Source organism: Bombus flavifrons, chromosome 13 (assembly GCF_040668555.2).
Source record: "Bombus flavifrons isolate JBK064 chromosome 13, iyBomFlav1_principal, whole genome shotgun sequence".
NCBI classification, from domain to species: Eukaryota; Metazoa; Arthropoda; class Insecta; order Hymenoptera; family Apidae; genus Bombus; species Bombus flavifrons.
This window is the reverse complement of record NC_138454.1, coordinates 6417561-6439220: the sequence shown is the minus strand read 5'-3', so window position 1 is coordinate 6439220 and position 21660 is coordinate 6417561. Positions and strand designations below refer to the sequence as shown.

The 21660-nt window shown below is 43.6% G+C and overlaps 1 protein-coding gene across 3 annotated transcripts in view; it reads right to left on the bottom strand.

Annotated features, from left to right (window-relative positions):
- Calx (sodium/calcium exchanger 3) overlaps window positions 1–21660 on the bottom strand; it is a 122145-nt gene that overhangs the window by 59360 nt on the left and 41125 nt on the right. The window lies entirely within an intron of this gene.

Below are 21660 nucleotides of genomic sequence, written 5' to 3'. Positions count from 1 at the left end.
CTGATTACGCGCGAATATCGTTCTTTTAATTATGCCACTGTCATCCTAACTACATCGCATTCATCGTTCGCGCGTATCACATTATTGATTCGCGTGCTCGTTTATTAACCATACGCTGGCTCGTGCTGCTCAAACGTCGCGCGATTTATAAATGGCACGTTCGTGGAAAAACCTTGCGAAAGGCACGGGACGGTCGGTCGATGTTTTTCGAGGTAAACGCGAATACACGCGCGGCAACCTGCCGTATCAACGTTCGTGGAAATCGGTTTCCAAAAATTGTCACGTTTTTGCGATGTCTCTGGCAACGTCGTCCTGGTTTTTTCCTTCCATTCGCTACACGTCCGCGACTACGAAGCTACGTTTCGAAGGTTTCCAACCGTAGAACGTAACGATGCGATTCTTCCGTTCCATTGATCCTGACTTTAATCACTTCGGGAAATTAGACTCGTTTTTGCCTTGCCAATCGAACTACGCTCGATCGAGTCTCTCGTAATCTCGAAAATACCCACGATTCCAATCATTTATCGTTGATGACGAAAGCTATTCGCGATAAAATTCTATGCAGAAGAATTAGTACGATGATCGTTCACGAGATATATTAATATTCGTCGAATATATCAGGTTGTCCCAAAAGTTTCTTTCGTTTTATAAGGAAATAATCAATTTTCTTTTATTTCTATTATTATACATAATTCGATAAAATGATGTAAAACGAAAAATGTTGTGCATCGATTATTTCCTTGTGAAACGAAAGAAACTTTTGGGACAAACTAATATGTGCGCGATAAACAACTTGTAACTTCCATGTGTACTTTCAAATTCATTAGAAACTTTACCAACATGATTACGACGGTCGTGCCTCAGTATAACGTTAGCAAAATTTCCAAATATTTTATATATACGCATTTGAGAGCTACTATTGGGCTAAATATCAAAGCACGTGTAGAGAAGAGCGACTATTAAGTACAATAAGCTTCCGAAACAAAGCTCTCATGCCGCGGAGAACATTCGCGGCAATGTTTAATCTCCCTTATTTACGAGCAATGGTCGTAACGCGTTTAATCGCGTTAGAAATGTCAGCAACCTAGCATCCAGCCTCGACACGACCCACAAACGCTTCTATTTATCATCCTTTCGAAACACGTGCCAGCCCGTCCAGGGAATCTCTTCGTAAAAACGAACAATTCCGTTATGATTCGTCGAGGCGAGCGCAATGGAATATCAGCAAATGTCAAGAGGCTAAGAATTTTCTCGCAAGGATATCGCGATTCGAAGATAGAAAGATAGGCAACGAGAAATGTACTTAGAAGCTAGATGACAGGAGGGAGAAAATAATAAAAGAGTGGAAAATATGCCGAGACGACCTAATCCAACGGTTAAACAGAATCTCCGTCGATTTAGCGGTGGGTTCGTTTGCAGTCGACCTGAGATTGCCTTATTTTTTTCCCTCCCCTCCCTCCGGATATCCTTACAACGTCGTTTCGGTCGTGGTATCTCGAATTTCCGTGAAGCGAGCCGGCAGTGTGGCCGTAATTGCGAAACGCCGGAATCTCCGCCGCTCCCTGATTTCACCCTCTCGTTCTACCGCCGGGTCACGGTCACTCCGTTCTCTTTTTAATCGCCGCGTTTAATGAGAATCGCGGAACAACGTTAAATCGAGAAATAAATGAAGGAGGGAGGGGATGAATGGTCGATCGGCGGAACAAGAGGAGAAAATGAGAGGACGAAACGAGAGAAGACAAACGACGGATGAAACCAACCACCACCTCTCCTTCAGTTAAGGGGTGAAAGGTGGCAGAGCGGGGGAGGGGGCGGGCGTTGAAAGGAAGAAAATAATCGAACGATTCCGGAGAATGGTCGTGGTCGAGGAAGTCACCGACGAAGCGTATTAAAAAGGTGCTCAAACGTAACAAGTAGAGCGATTTATCGGCGTAAGGTGGAACGAGATTAATAATGGAAAAACGGGCACGACCAGCGAGGAGAAAGGAAATCGATTAACGATCGTTCGAGACGAGAGGTTCAAGGCGCAGCCACGCCGTCTGCTAAGCGATTTATCGTCTTTCGTATCCCGTGGTTTTCGCCGTTTCCCGTCTAGCGAGGTAGATTAACTTTTGGCAGAAAAATTCGGTGCGAGTCCTCGTTGCTAAGCTTTGCAAATACGCATGGTTTCCTAGCGATTCTTTGAAGCAGTTAAAGGGTTATAGCGTGTAGCCAGCCTTTGAACGGACGCGGACGGCCTTGTGCTGCCGTGTCCTAACAGGATTACGAGATTAAACGCGAACGTTGCTTGAGAACCCGCGGAACTCGGACTGATCTTTTCTATTTTAGGAATACGCGCATTTGCAAGCTTCCTGAAACCTTGGGCAACAGAGCCGCTGTGATTTTCCCCATTGGTCACCGTCCGCGTTTACCCCGCTTCGCGCGATTTTCACCTTCTTTCGACATTTAAAACGTCGAAGATTAGGAGCCGCCTACGTTTCCACGAATTCTCCGTCTCCGATACTTCGGATCTTCCCTTCTGTCAATTCTGTCAAATTACGGCAGTGTAAGCGAAGGTTTCGAAAATTTGCATCTACCTTGGCAATTAATTAAAGTAGAAGTTCCTTGAGCCGAACGAATTTCGCATAACAATAGATGCAAAACGTTATTCGATGAAAAATAGCAATGGATCGAATTACACCATTGCTGTGACGCTCGACCGTACGATTAATAAAAGTGATAAGTATAATAAAAGTGAAAGTGGAAGTAATAAAAGTGATAATATCACTGTTTTGTCGGTGGTGGTTTTCTGAAATTCGAAATTAATAGTTTTCTCGAATTTCTGTAGCGATCGACTGGTTGCGCGCGAAGTATAGAAACGCGAGCGTATGCACGTAAACGCATTAGGCGCACCGTGAAACCTAACCGCTACACAGTGGCTAATTAGTTGCAGTAGCGGCGCGATGAAAGCGGCACAGCTACGAGCACGCGTTCCTTTTAATTATACGCGCTGCTTCGACCAGACAACGCTAAACACGATGCACTCTTCATCAGGACTAATTAATTAAACCGATGCTGACTTATTAAGCATTTATGCTCGTTCAGATATTGAAAACTCGCCCGAATACCCACAACTTCTCTCGTTATTGCTCATTTGGTACTCGTGATTGCGGTATATCGTTGTATACAGTACGCTTCGAGGACTCTTCGTGATTTTTTAAATCTAGAAATGTACGTATATATAATCATTCGGAATTGAGATACATTTTCAACTTTCTGTTACGAAACTTTATTACAGTTAAAATCAACGTTAATCGAAATTACCATTTTCTGTTCAAATTAAATACAGTCTGCTCATTTTATTCTCAATTTCTGGTACCTTCGATAAAACGTAGAAGCTGGTCTATTCATCGTTCATTCGTAGAATGTACATGTCGTGCTCGAATATAAACTGAATAGTTGTAAATGATTTTAGCATAGGTGTTTCTATGTAAATGTTCGTTTGGCGGTTACATCTGCTGCTATCTCACTGTACATGCAACAACATAGAGGTAGATTAATATTGGCTCGATCAGATGAAGTTTACTTGTTTAACCGTGTACCTACATTCTGCAAACTTGTCTCTGTACGCGGAATTAGAAGCATCGCATTACATTTGTTTGACGCAACGACATCCGCTACAAATCCCCTTAGAACTTTACGCGACCGTACAAAACTTTATGCGTGTACCTAATTTCTACGAGAAACATCTTGCTCCCATCGAAAATTCCAAGCATCAACATTTTCCGCTACTTCTGTCGAAATTAAACAGACATTCGCCGTCTCATCGCCGCGCTTGTCGCTATAACGAAAAGGATAATTATCTGTTTAAATTTGCGCGTTGAACATCTTCCAGTTTCCACGTACTATGTACGTAGGTTTCCAAATTTATTTCTCACCCGACGAATCTGAAAATCTTTCGTACAACACGCGTAACGCTATATATTCACAAAATTTCTACAAACGTTCGAATACTTTGTCAAGTGTTACCGTGTAACAAGATTTATCGAGCGAATCGATCCGGATCTGTGTCGCGATAAAGATTACAACTTCTTCGTGGCAAAGTTAGCGACCGTTCCGCCTGTAATCGATTGACGAGTAATAAAAGCCATCGAGTGAATGGCTGGAATCGCGGGAACAGCGAACGAAATCGTCCTGGCGACTCTGAGGGCGCGTTATCGTCGATGTAAAATTATTCGTTCTGGCAAACGGAGATCGATAAATCGTGGCGCATAGGTAACGCGCAAGTACGAGTCGGGAATCATTTTTCCGCTGTCGAAGTGGCACGCGGACCCGTTAAAGCACAACGTAAACGTTTCTCCTGCTCGTTTATCTTCATTTTTTCCCTATTCCTAACCGCGTCGAATATATTTTATCGATGACGTTGGGAAAGACGCATCGACCCAAGTTGTACGACCCGGCCAAGATATTCAAGATCCAAACTTTCCGGATGGCCGATCGAAATGTTCGATTAAATTTCCCCTGGTGGAACCTTTCGAAGGCCGTAAAATCTGGAATTGCAGGCCGAGCAATTAAGGGCGCGCACAATTGCTTCCAAGTCGTTGAAACTCTTGGACCGCGGGAAATCCTTTCGGAAACAGTTTTCCAACTTCTCTGACTCGACTTCGACCGGTATAAGCCGCAAGGGTGGAACGTATCCACCCGCTGTATAGGAAATGGTTGTAACGCCGCCACTTCGTTGCTTCCGTCGCTGCTACGTGTTCAAATAGATCGAGTGGATCTTTCGAGAAGATCGAGATCCACGGACGTTCGAGTTCTGCAGTTACTCCGCGAAATTACCCCAACTTTGTCAATCCGAATCTTCTTGTTTGTCGTGGCAAGAGAAATAATACGATCCATCGTTGCGCCTTCATCGCTTCGTCTTTCGGTTGGACTATCGAACGATAGTCGTCGAGTACGCTGAACGAAAAAAAGTATCTTTGGACACCGCAAGGGTTGGCTAAGCCTACGCGAACCTTCTTTCTCAGATTGCTATTCTAGCGAGAAAAGAAGCTAAGACTGAGAATTACCTAAGTCGTATATTGCGTCTAAGTAGCGAAATCTGAAAGAGAAGAACGGAGGATGAAACAAGGAAGAGATGGATTTTGTGGAGTAAGAGCAAAGAATAGGAACAAATCCATTTCTGATTTTGAATAGACAGATAGCGTCGTAAATCAGTCGCCTCGTAAACGATAGCGAATGGACGTAAATTATATTTTCCCACGATAGAGGAATAGTCACGGTCACGCACATTTATGGGGCAGCTGGATTTATAAGCGAGGAAAGTCAAAAAGAAGCACTGCAGCTTCTTTTAGCTGGTTTCTTTGTCTGGTCGTACGTGGTTGCCAGACGACAGGGGCATAGCGTGAAGGAGTGCAAGGAGGAAGAGTATAGCCGGATCAAGGTATAGGTTGAAGTATGTATGTTGAAGTGATCACGGCTGTGCTTTATGAAAGCCAGCATTCTAGAAGAAATAGCGGTGACGTGTGCTAAATGGTCTGCAAATGGAGTCGATGATTACTCCGAGGTCTCCTACCCTGTTGGTAACCATGGCAATGATAGAATCAAAGAATTTATACCGGATTATAATATTACTCTTATATAAATATATTTTACTCTTCGTTTTACCCTGCGTCATTTTCAACTTTTACTTCCAGCTTTGCGTAATAGGTTTATAACGCGTTATACCTTAAAAGGCTAAAAGTACGCGTCAATTTTCGAATAACTGCCAGTGATAAAGAGCACACATGGAAACATATAGGAAAAAGTATTCCATTGGAAATTCGTTAAATTTAATATTCCTTCGTCATGGGCCGGCTATGTCCGGAGGCCGTTTATTCTCACGCAAGTTCTAATTCATCGATGAACGTGGTCCCTCGACAATGGGTCGACTGTGATCGTGCGGAAGTGCTGCGGGACTATCTGCGGTGGTAACAAGGCCGCAGCGATTCGATCATCGAAACGTTGGCTTCTTTTGTGTCGGTGGCTCGGCCTCGTCAAAGGGGAATTCAATAAAATGGTAATAAAAACAATTCCGCTGAGAACAAACGCATCTCCGTCTCTTTCGCACCCGTCTGCTTTCAACTTCGCCGGAAATATCAATTCTTCGTGCCAGCCACACGATTATGCTGGTTTCAGTAATTAGAAGAATTGCTCCTCTATCATATGAAATTACATTGCCAGCAACTTTTGTTACAAATATAACTACGCGAACGCTGCAATTCGTTGCTTTGTCCTCCGTTTGCAAATACAATGCGAAATAACGCAATTTTGTACATACACGAGGGGTAATCGTATCGATAGGTAATCAGTTCGCGAAACTTGTACAGTTTGTTTCTTCGACGATCGTTAAACTGCAAGCGATTAATCTACGATGCAGCATCGAGCCAGTTAGAGGATGAACAAAAGGGGAACACGAGAGACGGAATATCGGCTCGTAAAATTGGCGAAACGAGCCACCGGCGGCTGTGTCTGAAAATAACTTTTAATAGGCGAGCTTTAATGGCCGTTGAACGAGAAAGCGAGATGAACGGTATCTTCTCGAAAGTCGAGCCGCTCTTCTCTTCTGTAAATACCGAAACGGTTCTTCGAACGTCTTTTAATTGCGTCCCTCTCTCTTTCTCTCTCTTTCCTTCGCTCTCTCTCTCTCTCTCTCTGACGAGCTAACTCGATTCGTTCAATTTTAATCGATCGTGACTTCGGTTGCACGCCTACGTAGTCGTCCTTTTGATCTTCCTCGTTAAAATAAAGCCGCATATCGGGGTACCTGTGTTTCCAATGGCGCACAGAGGGGCCGATACGCGACGCAATTCCCACGACGACGCGGGACGAGCTATTCGTTTGAAACGTCGACCGTGTTACACACCCGATCCACCATCGAGATTCCGGATTATCCGTTTCGTTCTTCATCGTTGCTTCACTCTTCAGCCTGTTTCGAATCCCCTTTTACAATCGATCCCGGTCCGCTCTTTGACGACAGACTTTCATATTTTCGCGCGGCCAAACACTCGTTCTCTGGGATTTCTTCCTCGTTTTATATGTTCGCCTCGTTGATCATAGATCGGCGTGATTTTTATCGTCGTATAAAGCAATGGGCGCGACGCCGGCGATTCGATTTAAATTTAAAATCGAACGTCACCTCTTTCAAAGCCACGAATTCGCGAATCGTGCAGTGTAAACGGAGCCTGAGAATGTTCCTCCGCTATTTCTACAGACCGTTTCCTACCGTATATCGCGTACATTTGCATCTTTTATAAAGCTGCAATCAACCTTCGTCGAACGAGCTAAATACCATCCAGAAATTGTAAAATAAATGTAATTTCTAGACGAGAGGTGACTCGGCGTTGAAAAAACGTTTCCACGTGTACGACGAAATTTTGTTTATGCAACGAAATTTCTATAACGCTACACAGCACTCCGTATTATCGTATTCCGTTTACTTGCGTCCGTACCGTATCGAGCTCGTGGAAATCTCTCGAACAGGAGTAATTTGAAAACTGGTCGCTCGAGTCTCGTACACAGGCTCGTGGAAATGTTTGACCGCGCGCGACACAAAATTTTTACGAATGCATTACGCAACTCTACGAAGTTTCATTTGCACTGTGTCCTCGTTACGGAGTTAATGCTACAGTTTCCCGATGGTAGACTTCCAGCGAATAAGAAAAGATGGAAGAAGATGAAATAGCAAGGATAGCGATTGCGTGATGTAAAATAACCGACGCGAAGTCGATCAGTCGGCTGCCACAGCCGTATACCAGGTCTGTAAGTATGAAACCGGAATTTGCCTATAGATAGCCCTATCTGATAATGTAGTTACTAAATGTTAATGTAGTGTACTAAACTGCGTCATTGATGCCAAAAGTCTTTGTTGACATCTCACAAACATTTTCGACTCAGAACAATACAAGTTTCATGCAACAGCATAGTTTGTAATAGCGTTGAACATGTCAAATTTTGTGCCTGGAAACTACGATTTGCGGACAGCATTGATTTTCTGTTAACATTTGAAGAAAACTGCTGCAGAATCGCATCGAATGCTTGTCGAAGCTTACGGTAAGCATGCTCTTGGTAAATCACAGTGCTTTGAGTGGTTTAAAAAATTCAGAAGTGGCAATTTTGACGCGAGGAACGAAGAACGTGAAAGACCACCGAAAAAGACCACCGAGCTGTTAAAACCTGGCGAAACCGTTAATACTGAGCGCTACCGACAACAAATGATCGATTTGAATCAAGCTTTGCGTGAAAAACGACCAGAATATCAAAAAAGGCAACACAAAGTAATTTTGCTTCGTGATAATGCACCACCGCATACAGCAAAACCGGTCAAGGAAACGATTGAAGCGTTCAGTTGGGAAATACTTTCGCACGCGGCTTACTCACCAGACTTGGCTCTGTCCGATTACTATTTATTTGCATCGGTGGGACACGCACTTTCTGACCAGCACTTCACTTCTTACGAAAATGTACGAAAATGTCTCGATGACTGGTTTGCCTCAAAAGAGCGACAGTTTTTTTTGGCGTGGCATCCACCAATTGCCAGACAGGTGGGAAAAATGTATAGCTAGCGATGGGCAATACTTCGAATAAAATATTTTTAATCATTTTCATACAATAAACGTGTATTTTCTATACAAAAATTCCGGTTTCATATTTACATACCTGGTAAAACCAGATCGTAACTCCTACTTTCGAAGCTTCGCCGGGGAAACTTTGTTTCTACAGTTACCTCGTCTGCAAGTGTCTCGTGCTCCACACGCGATAACATAAAGCGTACTTTGCTCGATTGCTCTTTCTCCGATGCTTCTTTACGTACACGAAAATGATTGCGACGAAAGAACGAGATACGATTTCCAGACATTCGGCAATGAAATAACTTTTAACTTTTATCTTGATTCAAACGCCAACTCGCTAATTAAAATACACGGCGCAGGGGCGTTCATTTCCAAAGTGTTCATTTCCTTTTCCGCCTAATTTTCCCCGTGTATCGCGGTTGGCAGAAACTTGAGAGCATTAACGACACTGTAATTCGTGAATTCTATCTCTAATTTCGATCGATATACCGTTGGAAAACGGCGGCGGAGATCTACCACGACTTTGGAATGAATTTTTGTGGGTCGTTGAGTCATCGGTAGATTAGAGGAATTTTGTACATTTGCGTGAAGATTAAAAGTACAAAACTGCACGGGATATAGGTACGAAATACCTCGGAATGTGTAATGAGATATCTAGAGTACAAGTATCGCGGTCATGGAATCGAAAGTATTCGAAATTTTCGATATTTCTCACATTGCTGGTAGAACGAAAATTTGCAAGCGGATTCCTACGTGGTACGTGGTGTATTCTACATTAAAAAAGTGATATCTCTGCGCGTGGTTTTAACGTAATCGCCAGAAACTGCAGCGCTCGTTACGTTAACACAAATTGATAGATGAAACGAATCTCTGTTATGGTTTCACTTCTTTAGCCTTTAGCCTTCTTTGCTAAACATTCTCCGCGTTATAGCTGTTAAAACTGCGTTTACACGTCGAGCTTCTTTGCCTCTGATAGACCGATACTCTGTCGTGTATCATTTTCCAGCGGTTTCTCGGATTTTCCAGCGGCAGGTGCTCGACCTGACAGACACATCCGCTTCAGCGAGCCCCTGATTCCAGCAACCGTATGTACGTTTACGCTCTCGAAGCGGCGATCTTCGTTCGTTTGCCCGATTACGATTAAAACGGTATTTATGCAGCGGCTCTATCGCCCCTCCTCTCCGCGTTTTCGTTTCAATCGGAATTGCAAGGATTAAACGCGCTCCACCAGTGAATTTCTTTCCCATTGAAATTCATCGTACCCGTCTCATCGAAATCCCTCGATTCGTTTCAGTTTATTAATTTCCACGCTGCTAATGCTCGTCAGCGGTGCGTGTTTGCCACAGCCAATGCGATCAGGTCGCGCCAGATGTCACTACGTTTTAACTTTAACTCCGTTCGATGTGGTATACTCGAAGAAAGCGGATGTGGAGGATTGGTCTCTCTAATAAGGAGAACCAAAAAGTGATCCTCTGCGGCTTCATGGGAGGCACGCGGATTGGTTGCGCGACCATAACCGTAGCGTTTTGCTTCATCATCTTTACGCTCTCAAACTCACAATAATAATTTCGCTGTCTCGATAATTCAAGATCACGTCGGGGTCACCAATGTGGAGTTCGTAGAATCGCAGTTAGAATCTGCGATTTCCGATGATCAGATTGGAATAATTGAAGATTCTTCGCGCTGCTTCGAGGCAGATACCACGTCATCTTAAAACCAGCTCTTCCTTCGCGGTGTAGCGGAGAGCTGCCCGGAAGTCGCTTCATAAATTGAGAAGCAAAGAAATATGTGCCGAGTATTATAATTTTTTAAGAGTTTCCTTGGAATTTACGCTTTTCTATCTTATTTTCTTGCGATAAATAAATTGCCAACTACGGTAAAAATTGGCTTTGCAAAGAATTAACGCTAGGTTGGGTCGATCGAACGTTTATCCCAGTTTTAACGCTTTACGTTACTTCGCTACATTCTCCCTCTTCAAATATGCACCGAAATTGTTTTAAAGTGGAACTTTCTTAAATCGCGTTTGGGTCTGTCGGTTCTAAACGGTCTAAATGGTCTGACTGACCGGCCCTTTTTCTTTGATCAGAGCAGTCAATTAATCCCTTAATGAAAAATACACAAACTCCGGTTAATTGCCTGCTTTCCAACGAGACGGGGTTTTTGGAATGAGAGAAAACTAGCGGATTTACGTGGCTCGCGTAGTCGCTGTTCCTTTTTCAGCTGTCGAGGAAAAGCAGGTCTTAAGAACGTTCGGCTTAGACGGGTTTGTATCGCGTGCCGCACGTGCACCGTATTTTTCACCGGCTTTCGAGCTGTAGCTGCATTTCCTTGAAATTGCAACGCGTGAAACAACAAGGCGAACGGAGAAGAAACGCCGCGAGGGAACACCGTTCAACCAAATGCAAGAGTTTAAATGTGACTCCTCGTTGCAGTAGCGATTAAACGATCGCAAGTGACTGGCTTGGAATTTTTCCTTCTCGCTTCGCACGGTCAAATTTCCAACAATTTTCCTCGCTAGCGATTTTCAAAGAAACCTGGAATAATTCGCGAATGATGTCCAAAAAGAAATTGGTCCGAGACATTTCTTGAAAAGTCCAATTCCTGTTCGAAATCCTGGATATCGTAAGAATGATACGAAATGGAAAGGATGTGTTTATCGAAGTATAATACTTCTGCCGCAGTTCGATTATTTCTTACTTCTGGTTGTAGTTGTTCGTCTCTAATCCTCGGGACCTTCGCTGGATCACGGCGAAATGCGAAGTTGAAACTCGATTCTCAAGGAAAAGTTTATCGCCGCCGTTGGTTCTCCAATCGTTGACCAATTGTTCCCTGCGCCGGCGATTCCGAGCCGCTCTTTATTGGTTCGTTCCGCGATAGGAAAACAGCAGAACAATGGGAAAGAAGTTGAGGGGAAAAGCTTCGTTCAATATCATTCCGCGAGTTCGCCAACGAACGAACCGAAGTGGAACCGGAGGGAAACTCGATTCACGGTGATTCGACGCGACCGATCGATAAACAGAGAGAAGAGAATGGAAGAAAGTGGACAACGGGAAAGAGAAGTTTGTTTGATCGCGGTTACGTTATTCCAAGACTTTCTCCAACTTCCATTAAATTTTGAATGGCACTGTCTTACCAGGAATATGATGGTCCCACTAAATCACCGTGCCACTCGGCGATAATGCACTGGCACAAATCGGTGTTCTCGATTCCCTAAGCTCTCGGAGGTCAATTAATTCGATTGAATTTCTAGCGTCGCTTTAATTAATCTGCCCTTTCCCCGTTCCTCCAATCTTCAATTCCGCCTTTTCTTCGTCCAAGAACATCCTCCTCTTGTTTTCCACGAATAACGCCCGCCACGATACAATTTCCATCGATGTTTACTTCGTTTACTCCTTCGAGCCGCTACTTTGCTTTTTGTTTCCTTTGTTCGAGCTTTTTGTAGAATCTTGCGAGTATCTTGTAGTATCTTGTAGTAATTTTGTAGTATCGCCAAGTGCAGACTAAACGTTGATATCGGGCGACATCACGTTGCTGTTAACTTGAGCAAAACGAAGATTTTTAACAAAAAGCCTGGGTTGTTGGTTAACGTTACTAGTTAATTTATGCGTATTTTACGCGAAATTTGAAAGGTTTTATACGACTTCGCGTGATAATTACAACCTGACGTAATTTAATTTCTATGTTTTCTTTTTCGAAACGGTGAAACTAACTTGGTTACTTTGTCGGCTCAGCTAGATTTTAATGTTCAAAGTTTCTCAATTCGACGCTTAACAGTGCGTCTTCGGGATACTGGATTTTATGCGGAAGAGGAGCAAGCACGAAGAGCGCGAATCGGTTTTGGGAAGAAAAAAGGAGAATCGCGAGGAACGTTCCATTATTTTAAAAGCAGCTCGAAGCAGAGGACGAGCAGGAATATTTTATACGTTGCTCGGGATGCCGAGGCGAGAAAAGAGAAGAAAATGCAATGTGGCTGCGGGTGATCGCGCTACCGTGAAATATTGGTCACGCCGAAACTTTTCTGCGTCTTTAATTAAACCGTGCTTATCGAAACTCGCCAACTTTCCCGCAGATTATCCTCTCAGCTTGAAACACGATATCTCGCTAATTACTACGATCAATTACCACGTTATTTCCGTAGCGTCTCGTTAATATCAATTCTCCCAGGATCGAATTTTCCTTTTTGTTTCTTTTCTTATAGCCTATGAAAAAAAATTATGATCAATGGAAATACAATTTTTGTGGACGGTTTTGTAAAAGAAACATTAAAATTTGCAATCAGTTTTACCGAATACAGGTACGTTTTTCATCTGGTTAATCGATAACTCGCGAAACGTGTGAAACGGTTAATGCAACGTTTTCATCTTTTTCTTTCTCTCGTTTCTTCGTCACGTTGCATAAGAAAATATACGAACGAGCAATAATATGGTAACAAGGCTACGATCAGCGATAATTTATACGATATTACATTAAACGCAAAAGTGAGGAAAGATTACAAAAGTATCGAAAGACAGAAGTCGAGAGCAACGACTGTAATCGCATTCGGAAACAATTCGCGATCAACCACCAAACCACGAGGATTACGATCTTCGAAATTTCCTATCCGTGCAATTAAACGAGCTATAAACCAAGACGCTCGCGCCTTCCAACGTCTATAAAAGCGAGAACCAGACCTCGCAGTTCGTCCACCATCCTCGGTTTCTAGCGAGCCGATAAAATCGGCCTTTAAGTTGATTCTGCGCCGACGTAATGCGACAAGGAACAGATTTTCTCGGTCGTCGGCGTGGTATGAGCGCAGGAAAGCGGCGCTCTAAAAAAAAAAAAAAAAAAGAACAAAGCACCAGGATGCTCGTAAATCTGCTCCGTTGCACCGACATCCAGCTACAACAGCTTCCGTAAATTCGTAACGAAGAGTTATCAGCGACGATAACGCGGACGAGCACGTTGCGGTTGTTCACTTGTAGGAAGTAAGATTAATTTGAGAAATTGTTAAGAGCTTGTCAGATCAACTCCAACAATTATACCTGGGTTAAAACTTGCTCAAGGAGGGATAAAATCTATATGTACGTACAGAATTCGCGTAACGTTACGATAAGAGCTTTTATCATTATATTATTATATTTATATTATACATATTTTCTATTGTAGTATCGTAACTACTATAATTGGTTTACTAATGATAAGTAGATTGAACAGATGTTAATTGAACGGGAAGTAATGTTTGTTAAATATGGACTAATCGCAGCAAACGTATAATAATTAACAGAACTAAGTAATTAATCAACGATTCTTATCAACGCAATCCACACTCAACTCAATTCGTTTTTTGTCCCCTGGCAACCCCTTGTCTTTTGTCTTAGCCTCACTACGTACATGCTCAGCAACCGCTCGTTTATAATTCACACGACACCCTCCAGGCCCCTCGTTCATGATACCACACTATCGTAATTTCAAATTCCGACAGGGACTTTGAGTAAACGTCTCTGTATTTTCTTTATACAAAATTTGTCCAACGAGGCTAGAGAATTGTATGCACGACACGCGCGATTCTTAGCTCGCGTTCGTCATCTTCCTCCTGCCAATTTTGCAAATATTAGGTCGTCCGAAAAGCTTCTTTCGTTTTATGAGGAATTAATAGAAGCACAACGTTTTTCGTTTTATATTATTTTGTCGAACCACGTACGATCCATTTTGCTCTGTCGAGATAAACACCGCGACGTTTCACAGACTTGGTTTCACCTTTGTATGAAGGTGCATTGTTGTAAAAGACACGTTTGCGAAAGAAAGACACTTTCCGGACAACCTAATAGATTCTACAAATTCCGGCATCGTTATCTCGCGCAAATGCAAAATCCTAATCGACTAATTATCTTCTTGATAGTTCAAACCAATTGTCACATCTTGTACGAAATGAGAAAGCGACCTATGACGATGGGAATGCTCTTCGGCTGTTCAAGAGACTTACATACTTCGACGTCTTCGCGGCGAATTCGGCCGTACTTTCTACCGCGACCTTCCCTGGTTCGCGACCGTCGAGCAGACGAGAAACGTGTACATCGCTAAAATGTGGGTCACGCGGAGAAAGGGACGAAGGGAGGAAGGGGACGATCTATTCTGCCGAAAGAAACTGGACGAAAAGCGCTGGGGACAAAGCCGGAACAAAGAGCAGCCGTATCTCTTTCTCTTTCCCTGCCTCTTGTAGCGTATTTTTCACGAAACGAAACAAAATTAATTCCCTCGACGGCTGACTCAAATCACGCGCATCCTTCCTCGCAATTATACCATGGACGCTCGTCCTTCCCCCTTTTCTCACCCCGCGGTCGCTCTACTTTTTTTCCCTCGAAACATCTCCCCTAGCAGCGGGCAAGGATTCGATACTCGAAAAGTGGTAGAAAAGCGAGTCAAGGACGCAACATTGAGCGAACATCGAGGACAACTTGGACGTTTAGAAGAGCCGTGATGGACGGATTAATGGATCGGCTGTGTACGGTCGGCGGAAAAGAGTCCTTGGTAAAATTGCCGTCTGTATTGCTTCTCCGATGCGGTTAACTCGCAGCCGTACGCGACATGTCTGGCGATTTTTCAAATGTCACGGGCTGATTTACGCGAACGTTTCGCACGATAATTCCCATCGTTCGTTCCGTGCAAATGTTTCATCGAATAACCGATGCGAACGTCGAATGATACGAGAGGAATTCGTTTCTCCCATGTCTTTCGATCGATCGAAACGTGGTAATTAAAGGTATCGAAGAAACGATTGGTCGATGAAGAAACCGCGATTTCCATGCATTCGGGCAAACTGGAGCAAGGTCCTTTCCCGTTTCTGAAAGAAGCTCAAACCTCGAGTAAAAAGGCTCGATCCCTCGGCCTCTCCTCCGTCCTGCATCGTCTACTTTCCCGGCTCGATAACCATGGCTATCGACGACTACCTTCTCGTCCCGTCGTTTCCCATCAATTTCACTTTCACTCGGTGCACGGAGCATTTATTAATATCCGTCCCCTGTCCACGGTACAAGCAAGATGCTGGCAGCATCATTGGACGTGATGACGCGAGATATTACGTCACTGTTCCATCGCGTTATTAATATCCATAAATCGAGCAGATGCGTGCGTAACGAGCGTTCACTGGGCCCTGCGTCTTCCCTCCGCGGCTATTAATACGCGCCCCGATCTTCCTTTTCGATTCTTCGGCCGCTCGACGCGTGCTCGTAATTTACGCCCACGCCGGCAGAGATCTTGAATGACAGCGTTTACGAGCGCCGCTTGCAAACAGGATACCTGGCAATTTGAAGCAGCAACTGCGAGAGCCGCGATAAATTACGCGTCCGTTTCGCTATCCATTGCTACGCATCGTCTCTCGTGACTGATGTGTGTTTTACGCGAGTCTCCATCTATTTTATCGCACTGACGAATATGCTTCGAAACAATTTCTCGATAAATCTTCTTATCGCTTTCTACGTCTCACTTTTATACGCGCTATCCAATCCTTCGATGAGATATTCGATGAAACATCGAGATTTGGTATACTCGCGTCTAAGTTAAAAACGTAGTATGTTTGATACGTTTGCAGTATCTTTCGCAGCCACTGTACACGTTGAATTCGTTATCGGACATGTAGTTACATACCATGTTGGGTCACAGTTTAGCAGCGTGTTTCTTGCCACTGGCAGATAGGTAGCGAAGATATAGCCGAGAAAAATGAGTCTCTTGGCGATGTCCGTAATCGTGCACGTGAGATAACAATTTTAAAGAACGCTCTGTGTGTCGTGGTTCGTGGGGTCGTTTGCCAGCTCTTCCCGACCTTCCAGTTAAAAGATTCGCATTAATTACACCTTTTATCTAACCGTGAGCAATTAAGGTGATTTAAAATCACGACCTAATTAGGCTCTTGATATTCTTTTCCTACGATCGTCTTTGAAACTTATTGCAGATCGTTTCATCGCGTCACGATTCATTACGAAACGTATCTTGTCTCAGGATGTTGTAATAATTCAAACAAACATACGTTTGTTCACGCGTGAACGTATTATCGATAATAAATCGTTAGTCGCATTCTCTTAGGTCTTGGACGTTCGATATCCGTAACCTTGTCCGTCTATCAGCTAAAGACGATTATTTGCTAAATAATTATTAATTAATACAGCGATATTATTATCGGTTATTCTTCTTCCTCTAATCATTCGTTAGTTTTCGCGTCAAAGTGACATAATCTCGGCGAACGAACCTTCAATGATTCATTCTCACCTTATCGAGGCCACAAGCTGTCTCTTATCGCCAGCTTCTCGAGACTGGCGCGTGCCATACACGCGACAATCGGTCGCGCTCTTACGCATTATTGCCGACCATTTGCGTAATTGTCTGATGGTATTTGTCTTCTACTATCGCTGACGTTCGCGATATGAAATGAGAACACTCGTTTCAATGATGTAATTGTCACGGTATTCTTCTTCGAATCGATCTTCTCTTTCTTCAGGCCGAAGCTATGACTCGATAAATCGTCGGGCTATTGTCCCACGATCTTTCGAAATCGTCTGAAAGCTACGAGGCAAGGGCATGATTTCTTTCGCGGAAGATCAGATTTAATCGTCGTATTATATTTGTTTTATGCGCTAAATACGTACCTTTCCATCGACTTGGAAATTTTTTCGAGATATCACGGACGATCATAATCTCAGCGACGAAAATAGATACACCTTTTAAAGCAACTTTTAGATGTGAATTTTGCATCGCGTTAATAAACTTATACAGCGTTACGATGCTACGCAAATTTCGATAATATCACGGTGTTCTCTGGGACAAAGTGCTACCAAACGCCAGAAACAAAGTGTCGCATTTACCTTACCTTGACGCTTTATGTCCGCGGGTTTATTCGCTAACAGCGAAGCAACTCTTCACCAAAAGCACGCTTGAAGACTACAAAGTACTGCAAACTAACGAGCGCCCACGCGACACTTAATTAGTTCTAACGATCGTATCGTCACCAGAGGTGGTCAATTACCGGTGTTGTTATCATCGCGTCGCGACGCGGCCCTTGCAACCTCATCGTGCTATCTTCCCGCTAACTACACAACTTTACACCGTCTCTTATCTATCTGCAGGAGCAAGTAGTAACTAAGTATTACATACTTGCTGGTGGAAAACGCGAACGTTCGCGCCTCCCAGACGTCTATGTACGTAGTTGTCTACGAGAAACCAGACGATACGATAAGAGAAGACACGTTATATCTACGACGCGAGGTTCACGGGCGTCTGTTGTCGCGTTCAAAGCACGCGATTTCTTCGTTATCTGCGCTACCTGCACATGCTGTGTCGTGCGGAATCAATTCGAGTGGATACTTCGCCTTTATCTTGCCTTTTTATTTCTAGATATTCGCGTTACATCGCGGATGTACAAGTACAGTGGCTACGGGAAGTATCTGTAGAGGCCGAATGTCAAACGAATGATAAGAGTAATAAGTAGAAAAATAAGAGAAAAATATGCAAAACAATTTTTTCGTCCCAGACTTAGTTTTCGAGAAAATCAAGTTTGAAAATTTGTCTAATATGCTTGAAGATGGTTAATTCCGAACTAGACGGAATTAAACAATCGACAGATGGTCGTTCTACGCGTGGAAATAAATTGAAAACGTAGAATAAAATGCTTTCATCAGACGCTTTGTTTCCAAGAGAAATAAATTTGAAAATTTGTCGCACGCTTGTATCTGGCGGCTTCTTAATTGAACATGTTTAGTTTCCTTGAAAATGGAGCCTCGTACGGACAGATTTTGTGTTTCTAAAATAGCAAAATGAGTATTCTCGGACCTGCTGCCGCGTTGAAAGTCGATACGGTGTTGGTTTTTCCTGTTTGGCCTTCGTTCGTCTCTCATTTTCTCCAACTCGACGCGTCGTTCGTGTGTCGAATCGACACGATGGTAGAACATCAATGAAACGAAAAGATAAGTAATTAACGTTGCTCTTTGTCATTCGCATGCAATCGCGCTATATACGTTTCTCCTTCAGAAATATCGGATTTCGCTCGCGCGTCAAAGCCAAAAGGTTTCAGAAAGATCGCTCTATAAATGGCCGAATAATATGATCTGTCACCGTGTGAAACTTCGCTGACACAAAAGTGTGTCAAATTGAACTGACGAAGGGTTAGGTCGTGTAACATAGGAGTCTTCTAAATTTAAAAAAAAAAGGAACTCTCAGAGGCAAAAGATCGTTTTATGGAAATACGGTTCGTTTGTCGACCATTCATCTTAATTTTAATATCATCCCGTCGACCGTGACAGAATAATATCACTCGGGCAACGTAGCGTGGATCACCAAGGTGAAGTTTCATCTTCCGTCGACACGTTTAATTCCGCGGTCGCGATTATCGCGCAATGTTAACGCGTTCTTGTCAGCCAGGAGAAGCTCTCTGTGGCTGCGCGTGTGCGATACGCGACATCAATCTATCGCAACAGTGGTCGTGTTAAAAACAGCCTCGATGACGTTTGCCCAACTGATCTTCCTGATAATTAGCGGTACATCACGGCCATTGGCCAATTTTCTGCTAGTCGTGACATCGGTGTAAAAATTCCAAGAGGAGAATCGGGTAACTTGTATTTCTCTTCTTCTCTCTTTTTTCTTTAATTTCTATGTGACATCGACGGTGATACGTTTTTACCGAGCCGGCAAATATAACTATTACACGAAGCACAGCGAAACAAATCAAATTTTACGGATCATGCTGAAGCCTGGTGCAAGTTTTTCAGGGACTTCGGAAAGATCGCGATGTAACGAATCGTAAAGTACGTATGTAACGAACAGAAATTAAACGAACGTAGCTTTTCTAGTCGACTGCGATGTCGCGTTATCGGCGAAAGTTATCGACAATTTGTCTATTTCGAAGCCGAATCCACCGGTTACACGAACCAGATATTCGTTTGAATTTAGTCAAGCCTTTATCAAGCAGCACACATCGTTGCCCTTTTCGCCGACCTAATCGTGGCCCGGAAGGCATTTGCAGGCCATTAAGCGTGCTTTGAATCCTTCGTTCCGGTGAATTCTTAATCAACTTCCGTTCGACTCTCCAACTAACCATCCGCTCCAATTAATCAATTAATTACTCGAGAAGCGGTTATAAATGCAGTCCTCTTACGTTCGACTGAAAGCATCGATTATATTCACAGACAGCTGTTCGGAGAACGTTTCGGTTCTCTAGGTCGCCACACCAATCCTCGGCATCTTCGCTCTGACGTTATCCAAATTTCAAGACTTCTCCTCTTCCAAACAACTTTCCATGGGACCGGAGGAAATGTTCTCGTCGAAGGATCTCTAAGAAATTGCGCGAGATTTTATTCCGCGGCGCGTCTTGTCTACGAGTAGTCGGAAATAAATATGTAGGTTGTCAAACTGGCGGTTGGTCGAGAACTATATAAAACAACGTGAGATTATGCACGAGAAAATACGTGTTAATGCATATGCATGATGGCCGGTAGCCGGTGCACGTGTAACGAAGCCTCGTAATATGGAAATCATGGTGAGTGAAACCGACATTGGAAGCGGGAATTTCTTTCTCTTGGCGCAATTCCTGCGAACTTTGTTGCGCCAAATGTTTCCATTATTTTTCTTACACGTTACATCCCGCTATCCCATAAAATCGCTAAAGCGTCTTCTAATCTCTTTTTTAACGACACGCGTGTCCTGCCTCGCTCCTACGCGAAACGGAATTGTTTAATCGACGACAACATCTCAACGCTGGGCGTTTCAATTTTTCAGGAAATTTCCACCCTCGGTTTTATAGATTCGCCTATTAAAAAGAAAAAAAAACACTTCGTAGTCATCGAAATTCATTGGTGACAGATAGCACCGTGGGTTTTCTTTATCGGTTCGGCTCGTAAATCTGGTTTAAAGGTTGTGCGGGTGATCCAAGAATCGATTGCGAGCTCGGTATTCCCAGGGACAGGAATTTCATGTCTGCGAGAGCAGCAGCTAGCCCGTGCATTCCTTCTTTGGAAGGAGATGTCTCGTCCATCGACCAGCGACCCTCGTATCTTCGTTGGATTTTCGCGTTATTGCCGCGAAATCGGCGCCGCGGGAATCCCAAGAATCGGACGAATCGATATCCTGCAGCAATAATACATTGCATCTTGACGGCTTCCTTTAGCGAGACTCGCCGCTAAAGAGCAGTCTTGCACGTTCTGGCATTCTCGAAGAATTCGCACGCGGATTTTTAATTGCTTACGAGCGAAACAATCCGGTTACGTCAACGGAACAAGCGACAAGCTTTTCCAAGCGACGTAACGCATAACTTTGCAATACGATTTATAAAATGTTCGTCTGTTAATTTAACGTCTTAGTTGGCGGGTTAAAAAAGCTTTGACTTTAACAAGAGAAAATCGACGTACTCTGTACATCTCGGCCATTCGGTTGGCAAATCAGAAGAAATTTCGAACACGCTTCGCGTTACTTTGAAATATTTGCCTCGATTTCCCGTTTCTGAAACTCTGTTCACGCGCGCATCCGTCAACACGTCGTTGTTAACCCGCTTTATTACGAATCGAATCCCACGGATGATCGAGTTTTCGTGGCATTATTCGCGATTTAGAAACGGTAGTCGAAGATCGTGCCTCAAAGCCTGGCGTATTTCGCCAACATGTCAAGCGTAAACCGAGCTTAATGCGGCTGAGCCAACGTTCGAAACGAACGAGCGGAGTTGTTACAGCGGCATGTACAAGGCAGCTACTCTCTGCATCCGTTTCCAAAGATTCTTATGTATTTACGGGATTGTGCCATTATGGAGTCGGTTTGCATCGCGGATAGCGGATAGCGTCTACTGGTAACCGATTCTACTCTCGTTCGTTACGTATTCCAACAGCTGGAGAAGCCGAACGACGCGTTGTAAATCGATCGAGCTCGGCTAAATGCTTCGTACGTTGAAACTTACGTCCATTCACGTTGGATCCAGTAGCGGTAAATGCGTGAAGCAGATTATATAATTAACGATTTATCTTGTTCGCTGTTACATGAAATTCCGGCGGACGAGTCTTACGAGCTACTCGTATTCGTCCGTAGTCTTTACTTTTGTTTTGCCTTACTTTCTTTCCTTTTT